The 18,550-nt window shown below is 46.7% G+C and overlaps 1 protein-coding gene across 1 annotated transcript in view; it reads left to right on the forward strand.

Annotated features, from left to right (window-relative positions):
* The window catches only part of LOC138789193 (uncharacterized), a 159,516-nt gene that overhangs the window by 42,879 nt on the left and 98,087 nt on the right, over window positions 1-18,550 (forward strand). The window lies entirely within an intron of this gene.

Genomic DNA, 18,550 nt, shown 5'->3' on the forward strand with positions numbered 1-18,550 from the left:
CCCTGAGAGAAGAGAATTATTAGTTATTAGTTGTTAGTATAACAAATGTATGGTTTAGGGTTACATTTTTCTTCCCCTAAAATTTCCTGTGGAAAATTTGAAAGTTATTAATAAGTATTGGAGTCATTCCTCAGATGTCAGGAAGAATTTGTATGTACAATATTTCTCTATTGTATCTATTACTTTTCCACATAATATAGCATTATTAGATTATTTTCAGAATCACTCCCAATGGCTAAATTTTATAATATGTGATTCTAATGTTATTCTCTCTCGTTACAGAGTCTCTATGTAAAAGAATATGTGCATCCTTGTATATAATGGTGGATTGTAAATAGTGGCTTTGTGTTAGCATGCACTGTTTTATACTATGTTGTTAATATGTTGTACTAATATAACAGAATGCATTTGATTAAACAATGTATTGTATCTACCAAGTCTTGTTGCATGATATTTTAATTCCCATTTAGTGTGAGCATAAAAGCATGGGCTTAGGAGGTGATTGATGGGAACAGGACGGCTTGGAATGTCCTGAGATAGATGCATACATTTGTGTCCATGTTTTCTCTTTTATGTCTATTTTGTCTTTAGAAGAATTTTTTTGGAAAGGCCTATATATTTTTGTTCACCATGGAAGGATCAGAATATTGAGGAACAACCAATACACCGAGACTTGTTGGATCCATTAAACATCTATTTTTTGGGACTTTCCTAGGAAAATACTAAAAAGTTGCAATGCGCATTTTTGAATGGTGGAGTAAATGTAAAAGTTATCTATGATGAATGAGTGACGTGTTGTAGCAGCTGCTCAGTAAGGGGAATGTATGGTACCATGTGTGTGTGTGATGTGACAAAATAATTGAAACAAACCATATGACTAAGGAAAAAGTGTCTTAGTTGTTTCCATGAGGAAACATAGGGGAAAAAAAATATTAAGTGCACAATGTTTTATTCTGTGACATTATAGTAAAAATATTGACATTTATCCGAATGTACATAAAGATACATTTTAGAGGTACATGATGCTTTAGATACAAGGGAGTAATTTTAATCATGTGGTTATAATGATGTCATAATCAGAATTTGGAGTTGAATTGTTAACTAAATTTTGTTTTTATTTCTACAGGACTCTTTATGGTGGGATTTCAAAAGAGTTTACATATAATGACACAGATGCAGTGTATATACCTACAGGTGTATAATTATTGGATAGGTGTATGAATAAGTGCATGTATACATATACACACAGCTGTATTGTCATTGGGAATATCTGATTATTTTTAGTGGGTCCTTGTTAGTATACTTCCCATCACTGATGTCTCAGATTACAGTAAGACAGCTGCCAAGTTCAGCGAGTGTTTCACATAGATCAATCTGGGTTTAAACACCACTCACTGATACCAATTTGTGGGTAATAATGTTAAAAACCAATATAATGTGGGAATATTAATAAAAATGACATTTTATGTTGTGACATTGTTTAGGTAAATAAAAGAATTAGTATATACATTGGAATAACACATGAGCACAAACATTAACAAAACAAGGTCTATAATAAGCATATTGTTCTATTATATAGAGGCAAATAGAATTCTATGTTATGATACACTGTGATTATCATAGGATAGCAATGATTACCAAGTTTTTGGTATAGGATAGGGAAGGAAAAGAAAATCTTCAATCAAGACATCAAAGCTTACAATTCTTTGCAAAGATTCTTGATATCTGATGTTTACAAACTCCAGCAGATGACCAGAAGCAGGAGAAAGAGACTGGCCTGTAACTTTATCCAAGCGAAGCACTTGATATGAGAACATGAACCATGGACAGTTTTTTCTATTGTTTTGTTTAGACAACAGACATGCTGAGACATCTACATCGCTATATTATCATTGAACTTTCTTCAGGCCATCTATCCTGAGACTATGCCATCTTCATGAGCGACATTTTCTGTAACCTTATCAAGCTAACTACAGATGCCATGACCTGAGACCAAGTATGCGGCCTATGAGGGAAGTTGTGTATGGTTTTTTACAGTCTACAACAAGTTTACAATGGACTTTTAAAGATTTTGTTCATTTAATTGAATCTCCTCAAGTGGTCACGATGAGAGAGGAAAGCCTATATCTATATAAGCTGAATAAGAATTAAAGACGACCCTTGCAGAGGTTTCCTATGAGAAGTCAGATGAAATGTGAAAGCTGCTGTTCATCAAGGGGGGTTTCAAGGATTTTTAACCCTTGGTTTGCTCTTCCAGAGGCCTAGCAGATGTTACCTCACAGTTTCAACTCCAGAGAGACAAAGAAACAAAGAATGCTTTCCATGCAAAGAAAGTGAAGTGTATGGCTGCATGAGGAATAATCTATGGACATTAGCTTGTTGTTTACTTTTTTATTATTTGGATGAACTTTAAGAACTTTAGCAATCAAATATTTAATTAATAATGAGGGAGATCTATAAGTTTGTTATACCAAGAAGAATGAAGTCATCTGAACTACTAAATTTATCATGGCTCACAATGAAGACAAGAAGGTGCATTTTTAGATTAGGTTTAGGTAGTATTCTATTGTTTTGTGAAACCAATCACAGTTTATCATAACACAAATATTATAAATCATAGTATGCTTATATTTATGGTCCTTATATAGACAGGTTATTATGGACATTGCCATGTGTATCCATGAGAGGAGATGAAGAAAGAAGATTCAGTAATGGTTTGCTTTTAAGGTTATTGTTCATTGAAAAATCTTAATGCTTTGAAGGATCGATACAATGTATCTCACCCTCATGAGGGGGGAAATGTTAAATATGATGGGTTGATTTTACAATGAACAATTGGATTGTATTGGATTGGAGTGCACGTTTATAAACTACTGATACCATTTTAGTATAGCACTATTCATAATTTCATATGCACTATTCATGGTTACATATCATATGGAGGGTAGTGTTGCTAGTTATAAATAAGAACATAGTATATAGTACGATATCTATACATACATAACTGTAAACAGGTTATGCAGACATATAGAGGTATATTTGTCATGGTTACATATGTGTAGACGCATACACATAATTATAATAAACACACCCAAACATGACATTCACAGACAGTGTATTTTGTGTAATTGAACTCTTTTTTCATTTTTCTATAAGTCTTTTGATTTGTTTTTAAGTCCAGTTATGACCGCACCGGTTTCTGTCAATAGCAACAGACAGATTTAGGAGAGGTAGATGAGGGGTTTTGTTTAATAATGATATAAGATTTTGGGTGAAAGATAATTTTAATGTGATGACTCTAGATATTGGGGAGTTGTAACATTAAAGTAAATGGGAAATGATTATGATTCAGATGATATTCCCTCTCTTAAGACGACCATATATTATCAAGGTTGTAATAGCATAAAATAGGATTCAGGGATAATTTAGTGGGAGTCCCCTGGTCCTGGGAAGTCCAAGTACAAAGGGGGGTGACCCATTAGGGGTCTCTCGTCTCAAAATTGGTGAAACCTCCTTTACCCTACCCGCCTGGGACCAGACGGACTCAAAGGCCCCAAGGGATATTAGGGAAAGTTTATGAATTGCAATTGTTTTTAGGGGGGACTGTGAAGGTATATAATAATATAAATATATATCAAAAACCATTGCTATTCCTTAACTACAGTCTTAGCCCAATATATATTTAGCATATGGAATCTGCGTGTGAAGGTTTTCTGTTTCTGCCATGCTGCTGGACAACAGACCCTCTTGTCAATCAAGCTATACCATCCTGGATGTATTGAGAGGAGCCTTGGCCCTAAATGGAAGTACCAGACCTTTACTGTGAAGTCATGAATATACAAAGAACTGTGCCCTGTCTCTGGACTGTAGCCAATGAGAACTTAACATGTATATTCTTGTCCATTTTGAGCCCACCCTAAACTGTATAAGACCCCACTGTATTTGCAATAAAGTGGTGCACCCTGCTGAGAGAGGAGCGATACCAACGCACGTGTTTGGTGTTATTTTCTCACTGCCGGCCTCAGCGTTATAATTTGGACAGGGATGGTCATTCGAAGAGGGGTGATACAAATCACCCAAATCACCCTTTCATAGGGACCATAGTATCTGGGAAGGGAGTGTTCCATGTGAGTAGACACTAAATTCACTATGGGTTTAGTCTGTACCCCATAAAGGAGACTGTATCTGATAGCTTGTATCTGATAGCAGGGTGAGGCTGTGTTCACACATAGTAGTAACATACTGTTCTAAAGACAATGGCTCTGCAGACAATCATCACGGGTTGGACAGAGATTTTGCAACTGACTGCACTGTTTTTACAGGTGCTTTTTTTTTTTTTTTTTTACAATCATAACCTCTGTACCTGTGTATTTTAATGGATTTTATTGTATTAAAGTTTTTTTTTATTTTTTTTTAAATGTTACCCAGAGAGTTGGGGGGAAAAACACCCTTACCTTCCTCACTCCCCCTACGGCACCAGTTTCATGCAACTCCATTGTTCTCCATCCGTGTTCTTCTGTGGGTTTGTGATTTCATGTCAAATAATCCAGAAGCCTTCTGGAACAGAGACGAGACCTTTGTGACTCTTATGGGGAGTGAGGATGGTATCATATCGGTTTTCCTTATTTCCTTCCTGAACATTAAAATAAAAATAACATTGGCTGGGCAACCCCTCAAAGGGGTACTCCGGGCAGGGGGGTATTTTCGAGGATCGCCGGGGGGCTACTTACATAGGGGCTACTTACATTGGGGATACTGGGGGGGGGGACTACCACAAGGAATGTATAAAAGGGGAATACCTACTGTACTAACTACCAGGGGCCTAATTGCTATATGGGAGGACATAGGAGACCTAACTACTATATGGGAGGACAGAGGGGACCGAACTACTATATGGGAGGACATAGGAGACCTAACTACTATATGGGAGGACAGAGGTGTCCTAACTACTATATGGGAGGACAGAGGGGACCTAACTACTATATGGGAGGACAGAGGTAACCTAACTACTATATGGGAGGACAGAGGGGACCTAACTACTATATGGAAGGACAGAGGAGACCTAACTACTGTATGGGAGGACAGAGGAGACCTAACTACTATATGGGAGGACAGAGGAGACCTAACTACTATATGAGAGGACTGAGGTGTCCTAACTACTATATGGGAGGACAGAGGGGACCTAACTACTATATGGGAGGACATAGGAGACCTAACTACTATATGGGAGGACAGAGGTGACCTAACTACTATATGGGAGGACAGAGGGGACCTAACTACTATATGGGAGGACATAGGAGACCTAACTACTATATGGAAGGACAGAGGAGACCTAACTACTGTATGGGAGGACAGAGGAGACCTAACTACTATATAGGAGCATAGAGGGCCAGAGGAAACCTATCACATTTTTTCATTCTAATTTTTGTATACTTCCTTTACACATCCCTTCAAGGGACAAAATATGAAAAAGTGCAATGGGTCAATGTGTTATTTTAAGGTGATCCAGGCACCCTCTGTTTTGTCAAGCAGGGGGCACCTGGTTAAATGCTTGAGTCTTCAATTGATTTCAATGTGGTTCGTTACTCAAGTCGAGCACTTGAGTAAAGGCATAAGTATGTTTCACAGTCTGCATATAGGTGTATGTTTTTTTTTAGTCTTTTAGCTCTTAAGGTTAGGCAGTCATGTGACAATGCGATGTGGCATCGGTTATGTAACTGGACGCATGGGTGGATCATGTAATCAGACTCTATGGTGTGGGGAGGATCCTATAATGCGGCACTAGTTTGAATAGGCGGTACATTTGTCCCAGCACTGCATTTGCGTGTAATAAACAATCTGTGTGATGGGTTGGGTTACACTGAGACTCTTATCTTGCGAAAAATTGTTAAATCGTTAAAATTTAAACGATAATCGTTCTGTGTAATTGATGGCAACGATCGAAAAATCGCTCGTATGTCGTTGATCGTTGATTTAGATCCGAACTTAAAATTACAGTTAATTGTTCGCTAATAGAGATGAGCGAACATGCTCGTCCGAGCTTGGTACTCGATCGAGTATTAGGGTACTCGATGGTACTCATTACTCGGACGAGCATCTCGCGATACTCGAGGAAATCTCATCATCCGTTTCCTGTAAGTTTGGGCGCTATTTCTCAGCCAATAAACATGCAGGAGACTCTTTGGTACATCCCATACATGGCGATAGCAGCGATTGGTTGGCCAGATCAGATGACCCTGCCATATAAAACTCGGCGCCGGCAGTACTCGCTTCAGACGCATGCTGTGAGAGATCAGGGAGAGAGCTGCTGCTGGTCAGGGAGAGTGTCAGTGTAGGATATAGCTTTCCAGTAGGCAGGGTATATAGCAATACAAACACACAGACCTTTTCAGGGCTTAAAAGCTTTTATTAATACTATTACTACAGACTGCTTGCTGGGAGTTGCAGTGCTGCTACCGCGATTTCACCAGCACACTGTGGTGACCGGCTGCTGGCAGAAAGGGGACATTAGGTGTTGCATACACACCCCTAAGAAGTGCTCAGTGTACTCCTTTTCGATTTTGGGGCTGGTGGTCTTGGTGTACTACACTGTATAGCTGGGATTTGTAGTGCATCCTGCATAGAACTTACTTCACTGCTCATTGTATTGGGGTGACAAAGTGTGTACAGTTTTTGCCCATACCAGATAGCACCGTCAAGCCCCCCCTAAACTAGTGTGTACTGCACTGTATAGCTGGGATATGTAGTGCATCCTGCATAGAACTTACTTCACTGCTCATTGTATTGGGGTGACAAAGTGTGTACAGTTTTTGCCCATACCAGATAGCACCGTCAAGCCCCCCCCTAAACTAGTGTGTACTGCAGTGTATAGCTGGGATTTTTAGTGCATCCTGCATAGAACTTCCTTCACTGCTCACTGTATTGGGGTGACAAAGTGTGTACAGTTGTTGCCCATACCGGATAGCACCGTCAAGCCCCTTAAACTAGTGGGCACTACACTGTATTGCTTCTGTATCACTTCTAATGGTTCTCTGTGTCCTCATTGCCAGGCTCTAACGTCACACTATGTCTGCGGAGGAGTGGGACTGGTTGCTGGGGGCCCGCCGATCGCACCCCCGCAAACCAGCCAGCTGTTTTATCTTATTTTTTTGGTCTAGCCGTGGCCGGGCCTCACCACCCCCGGTCGAGAGGCATCAAGTGTACCCTTGATGGTGACTGACAGCTGGCCTAAGCCGGATTGTACCGTACAGCCCCCCCAAAACTAGTGGGTACTACACTGTATTGCTGGGATTTGTAGTACATCCTGCATAGAACTTCACTGCTGGCCCACGTGTTCAACCTAGTGTTGCAGCTGTTTCTTAAGACCTACCCCAATTTGGCTGACTTGCTCACCAAGGTGCGGCGCATCACCACGGATGCTGCCACCCTTAGGGCAGTGTAAAGGCGCTTGCAACTGCCAGCTCACAGACTGCTGTGCGACGTGCCCACAAGGTGGAATTCCACCTTCCAGATGGTAGCCAGGGTTTATCAGCAACGCAGAGCCAGATGGAATGCCAGATGTCAACCTCGGTTTTGTCCATTTCAAACCAAATGATTTGTGGTCCATATGCCTACTTCTGCCATCCATGTTGACTACTGGTGTGCCTGCCCTTGCCTCCTTTTGGCTGGGCCTTAACTGGCATCCATGTCGACTACTGCTGGGCCTATAGTTTACTGGCGTCCCTAATTTTGCCTCATTGTTTTGTCCATTTCGTACCAAATGATTTGTGGTCCATATGCCTACCTCTGGCATCCATGTAGACCACTGGTGTGCCTGCCCTTGCCTCGTTGTTGCTGGGCCTTAACTGGTATCCATGTAGGCTACTGGTGTGCCTGCCCTTGCCTCGTTGTTGCTGGACCTTAACTGGAATCCATGTAGACTACTGGTGTGCCTACTCTTGCCTCGTTGTTGCTGGGCCTTAACTGACATCCATGTAGACTAGTGGTGTGCCTGCCCTTGCCTCGTTGTTGCTGGGCCTTAACTGGCATCTATGTAGACTCTTGGTGTGCCTGCCCTTGCCTCGTTGTTCTCTGTGTCCTCACTACAATGCTCTGACGTGACACTACGTCTGTGGAGGAACGGCACTGGTTGCCGGGGGCCTGCCGATCGCGCCCCCGCCAACCAGCTAGCTATTTTTTTTTTACTCTTACTCTACTGTGTCAGGCCTAATTTTGGTGAGGTTCCACGACTGCCTCATCTAAAGGCCGGGATGGCCACTTTATGTTTTTTTATTTTCTAACCTTCAATTTAAATTTTAAAATCAAATTGACTTCAATTCAAGTGCAATTTTGCAGGGCTGTCTGGTCATCTATTGTATCTCCAAGATACACGCCACTGTTCAAAGGAACAGACAGTGATAATGGTGGATCCTAATTTAGCATCCTTGTGTTATTTTAAACCATATAATCTGTGGATGTTAACTTGCGGGGGTTCTCTGCCGTCCTTTCATTTTTTTAGGGCCTCTTGAGAAGACTGTATTGTTATTCTTCGTCCCTACCTCCAAAGAGCTGCCTATCACGCACAACTGCATGAGGGTGTGAGGCTAAATCTAGCCATAATCCGGCTATTTTACTTTTAGGCGCAGCAGCACTGCTGTGGGTAAGCGCCAACAGGCGGTGCTCAAACTGCTGAACAGCACCTTCTACCTTCCTTGATGGTGACTGACAGCTGGCCTAGCCAGTTAGCTGTCAGCACCCGGGTTCGTGTGTAATTAGCAGTGAGCTTGGTTGCGTGTGACAAGGGGCGGAATCTGGTGGCGGCTCTGCAACTCGGCAGCCTCACACATGTACCATGCCTGGCCCACGTCTTCAACCTAATGTTGCTGCGGTTCCTTAAAACTTACCCCAATGTGGCTGAATTGCTCAACAAGGTGCACCGCATCTGTGCGCATATATGTAAGTCAACTGGCATCCATGTTGACTACTGCTGACTACTGGTGTGCCTGCCCTTGCCTCCATGTTGGCCACTGCTTAGCCTTAACTGACATCCATGTTGGCTACTGCTGGGCCTTAACTGGCATCCATGTTGACTACTGCTGGGCCTTAACTGGCATCCATGTTGGCTACTGCTGGGCCTTAACTGGCATCCATGTTGAGTACTTCTGGGCCTTAACTGGCATCCACGTTGACTACTGGTGTGCCTGCCCTTGCATCCTTGTTGCTGGGCCTTAACTGGCATCTATGTTGACTACTGCTGGGCCTTAACTGACATCCATGTTGGCTACTGCTGGGCTTTAACTGGCATTCATGTTGACTACTGCTGGGCCTTAACTGACATCCATGTTGACTAATGGTGTGCCTGCCCTTGCATCCTTGTTGCTGGGCCTTAACTGGCATCCATGTTGACTACTGCCGGGCCTTAACTGACATCCATGTTGGCTACTGCTGGGCCTTAACTGGCATCCATGTTGACTACTGCTGGGCCTTAACTGGCATCCATGTTGGCTACTGCTGGGCCTTAACTGGCATCCATGTTGACTACTGGTGTGCCTGCCCTTGCATCCTTGTTGCTGGGCCTTAACTGGCATCCATGTTGACTACTGCTGGGCCTTAACTGACATCCATGTTGGCTACTGCTGGGCCTTAACTGGCATCCATGTTGACTACTGGTTTTGGACAACACAGATTACTGGGTGTTCACTCTCCTGGACCCTTGGTAGAAACCAAACTTTTCCACTGTCATTCCTGCCGAGGAACGCAGTATGAGAGTGAATCAATATCAACAGGCCCTGGTACAGAAGCTGAAAATGTACTTCCCATCTGACACCACTAGCGCCAGAAGACGTAGTTCTGTGGGCCAAAGAGCGGGGGAGAGGAGCGATGGAGCAGGCAGCTTGTAAAGGGACAGGGGAACACTCTCCAAGGTCTTTGACAGTTTCATGGCACCCCAGCAAGACTATGTCAACCGTCCCCAGTCTAGACAGAGTAGGGGGGAAGCCTTCAGGAAGATGGTGAGGGAGTACCTTGCTGACCATACCACCGTCCTTCCCGATCACTCTGCTACCTACAACTACTGGGTTTCAAAGCTGGATACGTGGCCCCAACTGGCGCTTTACGCCTTGGAGGTGCTGGCCTGCCCTGCCGCTAGCGTGCTGTCAGAGCGGGTCTTCAGTGCAGCTGGTGCCATCATCACTGATAAGCGCACCCGCCTGTCCACTGACAGCGCTGACAGGCTGACTTTTATAAAAAATGAACAAAGCCTGGATTTCACCTGAATTCAACTGTCCACCCGGGGAAAGCTGCTGAACATGAAGATTCTTGGTATCTCCTCTCCTCCTCCTCCTCCTCCTCTTTCTACAATTCTCAGCCAACTGCCAAGTCTTCTTCTGCCATGCAGGGTCCGGCCTAATTATTGGGACGCTCAATTGCTTCCTCACTCCTAATGGTTCTCTGTGTCCTCACTGCCATGCTCTGACGTCACACTACGTCTGCGGAGGAGCGGGACTGGTTGCCGGGGGACCGCCAATCGCGCCCCCGCCAACCAGCCTTATGTTTTTTTTTGTGTAGCCATGGCCGGGGCCTCACCACCCCCAGTCGAGAGGCATCAAGTGTACCCTTGATGGTGAGTGCTGACTGACAACTGGCCTAGTCAGTTAGCTGTCAGCACCCGGGTTCATGTCCACTACATATCCCAGCCCCTGGACTCACTCCAATTTTTGGTGGGCTCACTTGATTCCTCACTCTCTTGTAATGGCTCTCTGTGTGCTGAAAGCCATGCAGTGTCTGGCCTAATTTTTGGGAGGCTCACTAGCTTCCTCACTTACTTGTAATGGTTCTCTATGTGTTCAAGGCCCTGCACTGTCTGACCTAGTTTTGGGGAGCCTCACTAGCTTCCTCACTAACTTGTAATGGTTCCTTGTGTGCTGAATGCCATGCTGTGTCTGGCCTAGTTTTGGGGAGCCTCACTAGCTTCCTCAGGGCCGGATTAAGGTTGGTGGAGGCCCCGGGCGCCATTCCCCCCCTCCAAAAAAAAATAAATTATAATAATAAATGAACTATACCGCGATCTATACAGATGGCTGCTTACTGTAGGTGACTTAGCACAGACCCCTCCTCGCTCCTGGCTGTATGGCTCAGCATCCTCTTCTGTTATGCTCGTGGCCACTAGAGGCTGCAGTACAGGGGAAGATGCAAGGCCCTAGAGACAGGAGCAGAGGGGGAGGGGGGGTGGACTAAGTATCAGAGTGTATTCCCACATTGTGTTTGAGTTAATAACGCAATGTGAGAACACAGCAGTTTCTGCGCGCTGTTGCCTACTGTATTAGGGACCTATTACATGGCCTGATATCCTGGGTAAGCAGCACTGTTCTGTTAGGGTTCGAGCTGGTGGGGGCCCCTAAGTGGTGGAGGCGCCGAGGCACGTGCCCCTGGTGCCCTCCCTTTAATCCGGCCCTGAGCTTCCTCACTCACTTGTAATGGTTCTCTGTATGCTGAATGCCATGCTGTGTCTGGCCTAGTTTTGGGGAGCCTCACTAGCTTCCTCACTCACTTGTAATGGCTCTCTGTGTGTTCAAGGCCCTGCAGTGTCTGGCCTAGTTTTGGGGAGCCTCACTAGGTGTGCCTGCCCTTACCTCGCTTACTGGGCCTTAACTGGCATCCATGTTGACTACTGCTGGGCCTTTACTGGCATCCATGTTGACTACTGCTGGGCCTGCCCTTGCTTCCTTTTTGCTGGGCCTTAACTAGCATCCATGTTGACTATTGCTGGCTCTTTACTGGCATGCATGTTGGCTACTGCTGGGCCTTAACTGGCATCCATGTTGACTACTGGTGTGCCTGCCCTTGCCTCCATGTTGGCTATTGCTGGGCCTTAACTGGCATCCATGTTGACTACTGCTGACTACTGGTGTGCCTGCCCTTGCCTCTATGTTGGCTACTGCTGATCCTGCCTGGCCTCCATGTTAACTACTGTTGCTCCTGCCTGGCCTCCATGTTGGTTACTGTTGCTCCTGCCTGGCCTCCATGTTGGTTACTGTTGCACCTGCCAGGCCTCCATGTTGGCTACTGCTGATCCCGGCAGTTTTCTGTGTGCTCAATGCCATGCAGTGTTTGGCCTAATTTTAGGGAAGCTCACTTGCTTCCTCACTCACTTTTAATGGTTCTCTGTGTGCTCACTGCCATGCTAGGTCTGGTATAATTTTTGGAAGGCTGACTGGCTACCGCTTCTACCTTGTTCACTCTGTCCTCACCGCTATGCTGTGTCAGGCTGAATTTTTGGGTGGTCCATATGCCTACCTCTGTTTTAACCAGGCTGTTGCACAGAATTAGGCATAATGGTGCCATTAAGCAGCCTCAGAGGCATGCATACATGCTGCCCCTGCTGTTTCCTGTCCATTTCCGTTGTGTTTCCATCAATTTCTAAGGTTGACGGGTTTTCACACGACCTTCCCTCTACCGAACTTGGGTCCCCTCGAGTAACGAGCACCAGAGCATTTTAGTACTCGCTCATCACTATTCGCTAATCGTTGGCTGTAATTCCACATTCGTTCGCTCAAGTTCCGCTTTTTTTCACTAATTGTTCAGTGTAATAGCGCATTGTTAATTGTTTTGCTGGGATCAGAAGGAGTAATGCTACGTTTACAAGAGGCGATAATTCGCCCAATCGATCGTTTAACGATTTTGAAGCAACAATTTGGTTTTTATAACAATCAGCGTTTAGACGAATAAATCGTTCGTAAAATCGATTGAAAATTCGTAAGAAAAATCGTTATTGCGATCGTTTTTAAGATCGCTTAAGGGCATCTTTTACATAGGGTAAATCGGTGAAAGACTGTTTACACAAAGCGAATCTGCGAATTTTCAGCAAACGAGCAACAACAATTTAAGAACATGTTGAAATATCAAAATGAAGGATTTCTCGCTCGACGTTTGATCGTTTGCTGTGTTTACATGGTACGATTATCGCTCAAATGCGATTGTTAATGCGAAATTCAAACGATAATCGTTCCATGTAAATGCAGCATAAACGATCGTAACTAATAATTATCGTTCTGTGTAATATGGTAACCGATTTCAGGCTAACGATAAACAATCTCATTTGTGATCGTTTATCGTTAGTAGTTAATCATTAAAAATCGTTCAGTGTAATAGTACCCTTAGGGGCCTTTTCCACGGAGCGATAATCGTCCGAATTGGCCCTATTCGGCCGTTTATCGCTCGGTGGAATAGAGAAAACAATCAGCCGATGATCATGTCATCGGCTAATAGTTTATTTAGCTCAAACCTTAAATCATCATTCACACACCACGCATCGCTTTGTGGAATAGCGGTACGTGGCGGGTGACGGACGATTTGAGAAGCAGCATACATTACCTTGCAGGGCTTCTCCTCTGCTCCGTCTTCCTCCCCAGGTCCCGTGGCGCAGCATCAACTCCGGAGCAGCCTGACTGAGCAGTCAGACCGCTTAGCCAATCACAGGTCGCGGCGTTCCCGGCCAGTGATTGGCTGAGCGGTCTGACAGCTCAGTCAGGCCGTGCCGAAGCTGCTGCTGCGCCACGGGACATCGTTACTGATGTCCTTGCAGCCCTTGTTTCATACATTACTTGTCCAGGCGCAGGTCTTCTCCTTCACCCGGTCCCACGCCGGTAGATTCAGGGGTGGTTACATACCACTCTTGGCCAGTGGTCATAGCGGTAAAACGACACCTTGCCTCCCGCTTAACTTCACCTGTGTTATGCATAAATACCACCAAACCTGTTCTCTGTGTCTATAGAGACAAGGATATGTAAAGGATAGCTAAAGTGTATAGCTATACACATGCTGGGGACAGCTCAGGCAGGATGGCGTACACACAGATTACAGGGCACACAATGGGGGTTATAGTCTTCTTCCTCCTCCATCCAGCAGCTGGTAAGTCTTGTCTACTGAGGGAATGTATGTGTATAGGAGATCGGAGTATCAGGGTATGGAAATAAGAAGCAGAGCTCACCGGTAACCTTCTATGGTACAGCACTCAGCCGGGGAAGGAGTGTGGTGAGTGTACAGAGTAATATAAACCTAGTGTATATCTTCTAGTATGAATCCCCCGTTATTCTACATGGTGTCCAGTCTCATCCCCAGAGGTCTCAGTATAAAGGAGATGTAGGAGCCCCAGGGTCAGGTCACCGGCTGCCTTCATGTTGCTTATTCTGACTCCACTGCCAGTAACTATTAATATCTTCCAGGTAAATTAGAGATCCGCAGGACGGATTCCCCTGTAGAGACATTGCTGGGTGACAATACAACCCTCCCTTGTCTCTTCTATGGATATGAGACGCCTCTGGATCTCTCTAAGGTTTCTGTACGTTGGACTCTGAGAACATCAGAAGGAGACAAACAAGTATATTGGTTCCATGGTGGAGATCATATCCAGACCAGACCTGGTTCATATATACCAGACAGTGGCCTTATGGGAGGAGATGGCAGTCTGTATATATCCAACATACAGCCCAGTGATGATGGAGAATACACCTGCACTGTTATCGTCACACCTGAGAAAGCAATAAGGAAAGTCACTATGGAGGTGTCAGGTAAGTGTGCAATGTCCCAGAACCAGTGTGCCATTGCTGTTCTGTCTCTATGTAGGTCGGCACTGAAAGGGAGCCATAGGCTAAGTCAGGGGTCCCCAAACTACGGCCCGCTTTTCATCCGGCCCCCGCCGCCCTTCCGGAAGGGGCGCCTCTTTAATTGGTGGTCATTGAGAGGAGTGAATTGATACCGCTCCAGCGCCGACAGCAGGTATCCTCCCCATAGGCGGAGGTGGGGGGGGGGAAACAACCCTAACCCCGGGGGGGGGGGGGGGAAAAAACCCAAACCCCAGGGGGGGGAAAAAACCCTAACCCCAGGGGGGGGGGAATAACCCTAACCCCGGGGGGGGGGGGAAATAACCCTAACCCCGGGGGGGGGGGGAAATAACCCTAACCCCGGGGGGGGGGGGGGGGGGGGAATTAACCCTAACCCCGGGGGGGGGGGGGGAATTAACCCTAACCCCGGGGGGGGGAATAACCCTAACCCCAGGGGGGGGGGGAGAATAACCCTAACCCCAGGGGGGGGGGAGAATAACCCTAACCCCGGGGGGGGGGGGAACTAACCCTAACCCCAGGGGGGCTTCTAGTATAAGTGTAAAAGTTAAAAAAAAAGTGTCATTATTAATAAAAATCCCCCTCCCCTAATAAAAGTCTGAATCACCCCCCTTTTCCCAGGTTATAAATAAAAATAAATAAATAAATAAATAAATAAACATGTTTGGTATCGCCGCGTGCGTAATCGCCCGAACTATTAATTAATCACATTCCTGATCTCGCACGGTAAACGGCGTCAGCGCAAAAGAATCCCAAAGTGCAAAATTGCACATTTCTGGTTGCATCAAATCCAGAAAAATTGTAATAAAAAGCGAACAAAGGGCGTGGCGAGCCGTCCATGAGAGCAGACGTGCATTAACTGAGCTCCCGCTCCTCGCAGCTACATAAGCGGCCCTAGCTACATTTGCACACCCCACCGATGGGCATACGACCAAGGAGACCAACCCGATCTACCCCTCAACACCCCGGACCCGGTACCCGTCTGCGGACGCTCCTCCGGTACCTTACAAGGAGCTGTGATCCCGCCGCGGTTCGTCCTCCCATCCGGCAACCCGGGACCGGGATCGGTCCATCCCTCGGTGTGGGGAACGACCTTCCGGACACTCCGCTGCGCTCTGTGCCTCAGCCCTCCTCCCGTCATTTGCTGTCTGCACTCCCCGGTGGATCGGGTGAGTCGCGGCCTTTCGCCCGGACGCCACGTGGTGAGGCGCCATCTTGCCTCCCTCACACGGAGCAGCCACAGGCGGGAGCAGCGGTCAGTCCGGCACCCGGGGTGGACGAGCACCTTCTTCAACCCCAGCTGTGCCCCGAGTCTCGGTCTTCCTCCCAGCACCTCTCTCCAGTGCCTTCAGACGGGCAAGGTAAGCTGCAGTCCCCTGCACAGCCATCACGTGACGAGGTGCCATCTTGCCTCCCGGACGCAGCACAGCCCCTAGCAGGGAGAACGGCAGCTGAACTGTTAACCCCTCGGGCTCTGGCCTACACTGCTACTCCTGCCCCATCCTCACTTCACCATACCCTGCTTACTGACTGTCCCCTGGGAAACGCACCCCCTGCAGTGGGGATAGATATTGCAACCTCGTCGGGTGTCTTAAAGGGCCAGAGTCTGTACAGTATGGCGTCTTCCACAAAATCTCGCCGCGCTGACAAAGCCCTCATGGCTACGCATACCATGGACCCAGATTGTACTAGGGCAGTGCCTGCCTCGGCCCGACAGTCCCTTCACAGAGACAAAACGTTGCTGCACCATGCTGACTCAGACTCTGATACTTCTTGTGCGGGCCTCCGCTCCCAAAATGATGTCCGGGACCTGATCTCTCAGCTTCCCACTAAACAAGACTTCCAATCCCTGATATCGGAGGTCAAAGAGGCCTTCCGAAAAGAGCTGTCGGAGGTCAGGAAAGACATTCGCCATGTTTCAACACGAGTGGAGTCCCTGGAAGACGAGCATGATTCCACCCGCGACTACATCTGCCATCTACAATCTACCATTTGCTCCCAGACAGCCGTCTTAGACAATATGCAAAGGCACCTGGAAGATTTGGATAACAGGGGCAGGAGATGTAACATAAGAGTCAGGGGCTTACCGGAGGCCACACAGAACGATGATCTGGCTTCGACACTAGAGGGCTTATTTAACACCATCCTGGGGGAACCACCGTCCCATAAAATCAAGCTGGACAGAGCTCACCGGGCCCTTAGGCCGAAACCTGCTTCAGGACCCCCCAGAGACGTCATCTGCTGCTTGCACGACTACTCGGTGAAGGAGCGCATCATGACCAAAGCCCGTATGCTTCGCAACTTTGATTTTGATGGGGCCCCCATTCAACTTTTTCCTGATTTGTCCTGGGTCACTCTGCAAAAAAGGCGCCTCCTGCGCCCCTTGCTAACTGCCCTGAAGGATCATGATGTACTGTATCGCTGGAATTTCCCCTTTGCCCTGTCAGCTAGGAAGAACGGACGCTCTGCAGTCCTACGTGATCTGTCGGACCTCCCTGGCTTCTGCAACACCCTAGGAATCCCGGTCCCTCAGATTTCAGACTGGACTGTTGCCCCCCCCACCTCCACCACCTCCACCGGTGTGGCAAACGGTCCGTCAGAAGAGGAGGCGTAGACGCTCTGAGAGATCTCCACCGCTACCCAACATGGAGGGTAGTTGCCCTGCCTGAGACGCTGCTCTGCAGCAAATGGGGTCCCTATGATGATTCCTCCTCCTGGTTTCTAATGTCCTTTCAGTAGTTTCTGATCTGCTATCTGGGCCTTCCAAGTTGTTAATGTAGTTAATTCACATAGCTGTGGGGAATAGGGTAGCACTCGTTCTGTTTCCCTGCTGTCATGCTCTGGTGGAGTCTCCTTCCCCCCGCATGGAGCTTTGTTTATGCAACCCCACTTCTAAGTTTACATTCCCTCATTGGGGAGTATCCCTCCCATAGTTGCTTTTGCTCCTATCCGAGTACTGTTACTCAGGATGTTGGGCCGTGTGCCCTGTCCAATCTTAGGATGCTGTTTTGTGTTACTTTTGTTTACGTCTTGTATCTGTCTTCTCCCCTGTCCTCCCTTTTGTGTGTTCCCTGGTGTTTTCTCCCTAGGTCGCGGGGTACTGACTTTATCCTGGACTCAATTGGATCCTCCTTCAAGGGTTCCTGGCCTGGCTATCGGGGTGCGGTGAGTTTCATTACACTTTGGTCCACCCTCTCTCTCTGTCCCAATGATTAATTGTGTATCTTTGAATGTAAAGGGCCTCAATTCCAACTCTAAGAGGCGCTTAGCTCTGAGGGAACTACGTCATTTACAGGCTGATGTGGCTTTTTTGCAAGAGACCCACTTTGATAATACAGCCAATTTCCGCTTTGCCAGGCACGCTTATCCAACGGTGGTGTCGGCCTCTAAAGGTAACAAAACTGCTGGGGTTGCTGTCCTGTTCTCCCGCTCTTGTCCCATCCAGATCTCCTCCTCCTACTCTGACCCTGGCGGGAGATTTGTAATAGTAGAGGGCATACTGCAGGGTACCAGTATCCTTTTCTGTAACATCTATGCCCCTAATAGATCTCAGATACCCTTCCTCCGTAGGGTCCTCTCTCGCCTCTCCAAGTATCCTCCTGGTCCCAGGATCGTGGGAGGTGACTTTAACCTCTCCTTTTCCGAGACCATGGACAGACATTCGGTCTCCGGCCGGCCTATACCAATCGAACAAGCCAAACTCTCCCTGGAGTTCCGCAAACTGATTCGTAGGCACCAATTTTATGACCTTTGGCGACTAGACCACCCTACGGAGCGAACCTATACATTCTTTTCCTCCCCTCACAACACCCACTCACGTATCGATTACTTTTTTGGCAACGTCCCTACAGTCCGCCTACTGCGTGGTGCCCACATTGAGCCTATTTCTTGGTCGGATCATGGCCCAGTTATGCTTAAGTTAGCCTCCTTTCTTGCCCCGACTCGCCACTGCC

This window comes from Dendropsophus ebraccatus, chromosome 4 (genome assembly GCF_027789765.1).
Source record: "Dendropsophus ebraccatus isolate aDenEbr1 chromosome 4, aDenEbr1.pat, whole genome shotgun sequence".
Taxonomy (NCBI): Eukaryota; Metazoa; Chordata; class Amphibia; order Anura; family Hylidae; genus Dendropsophus; species Dendropsophus ebraccatus.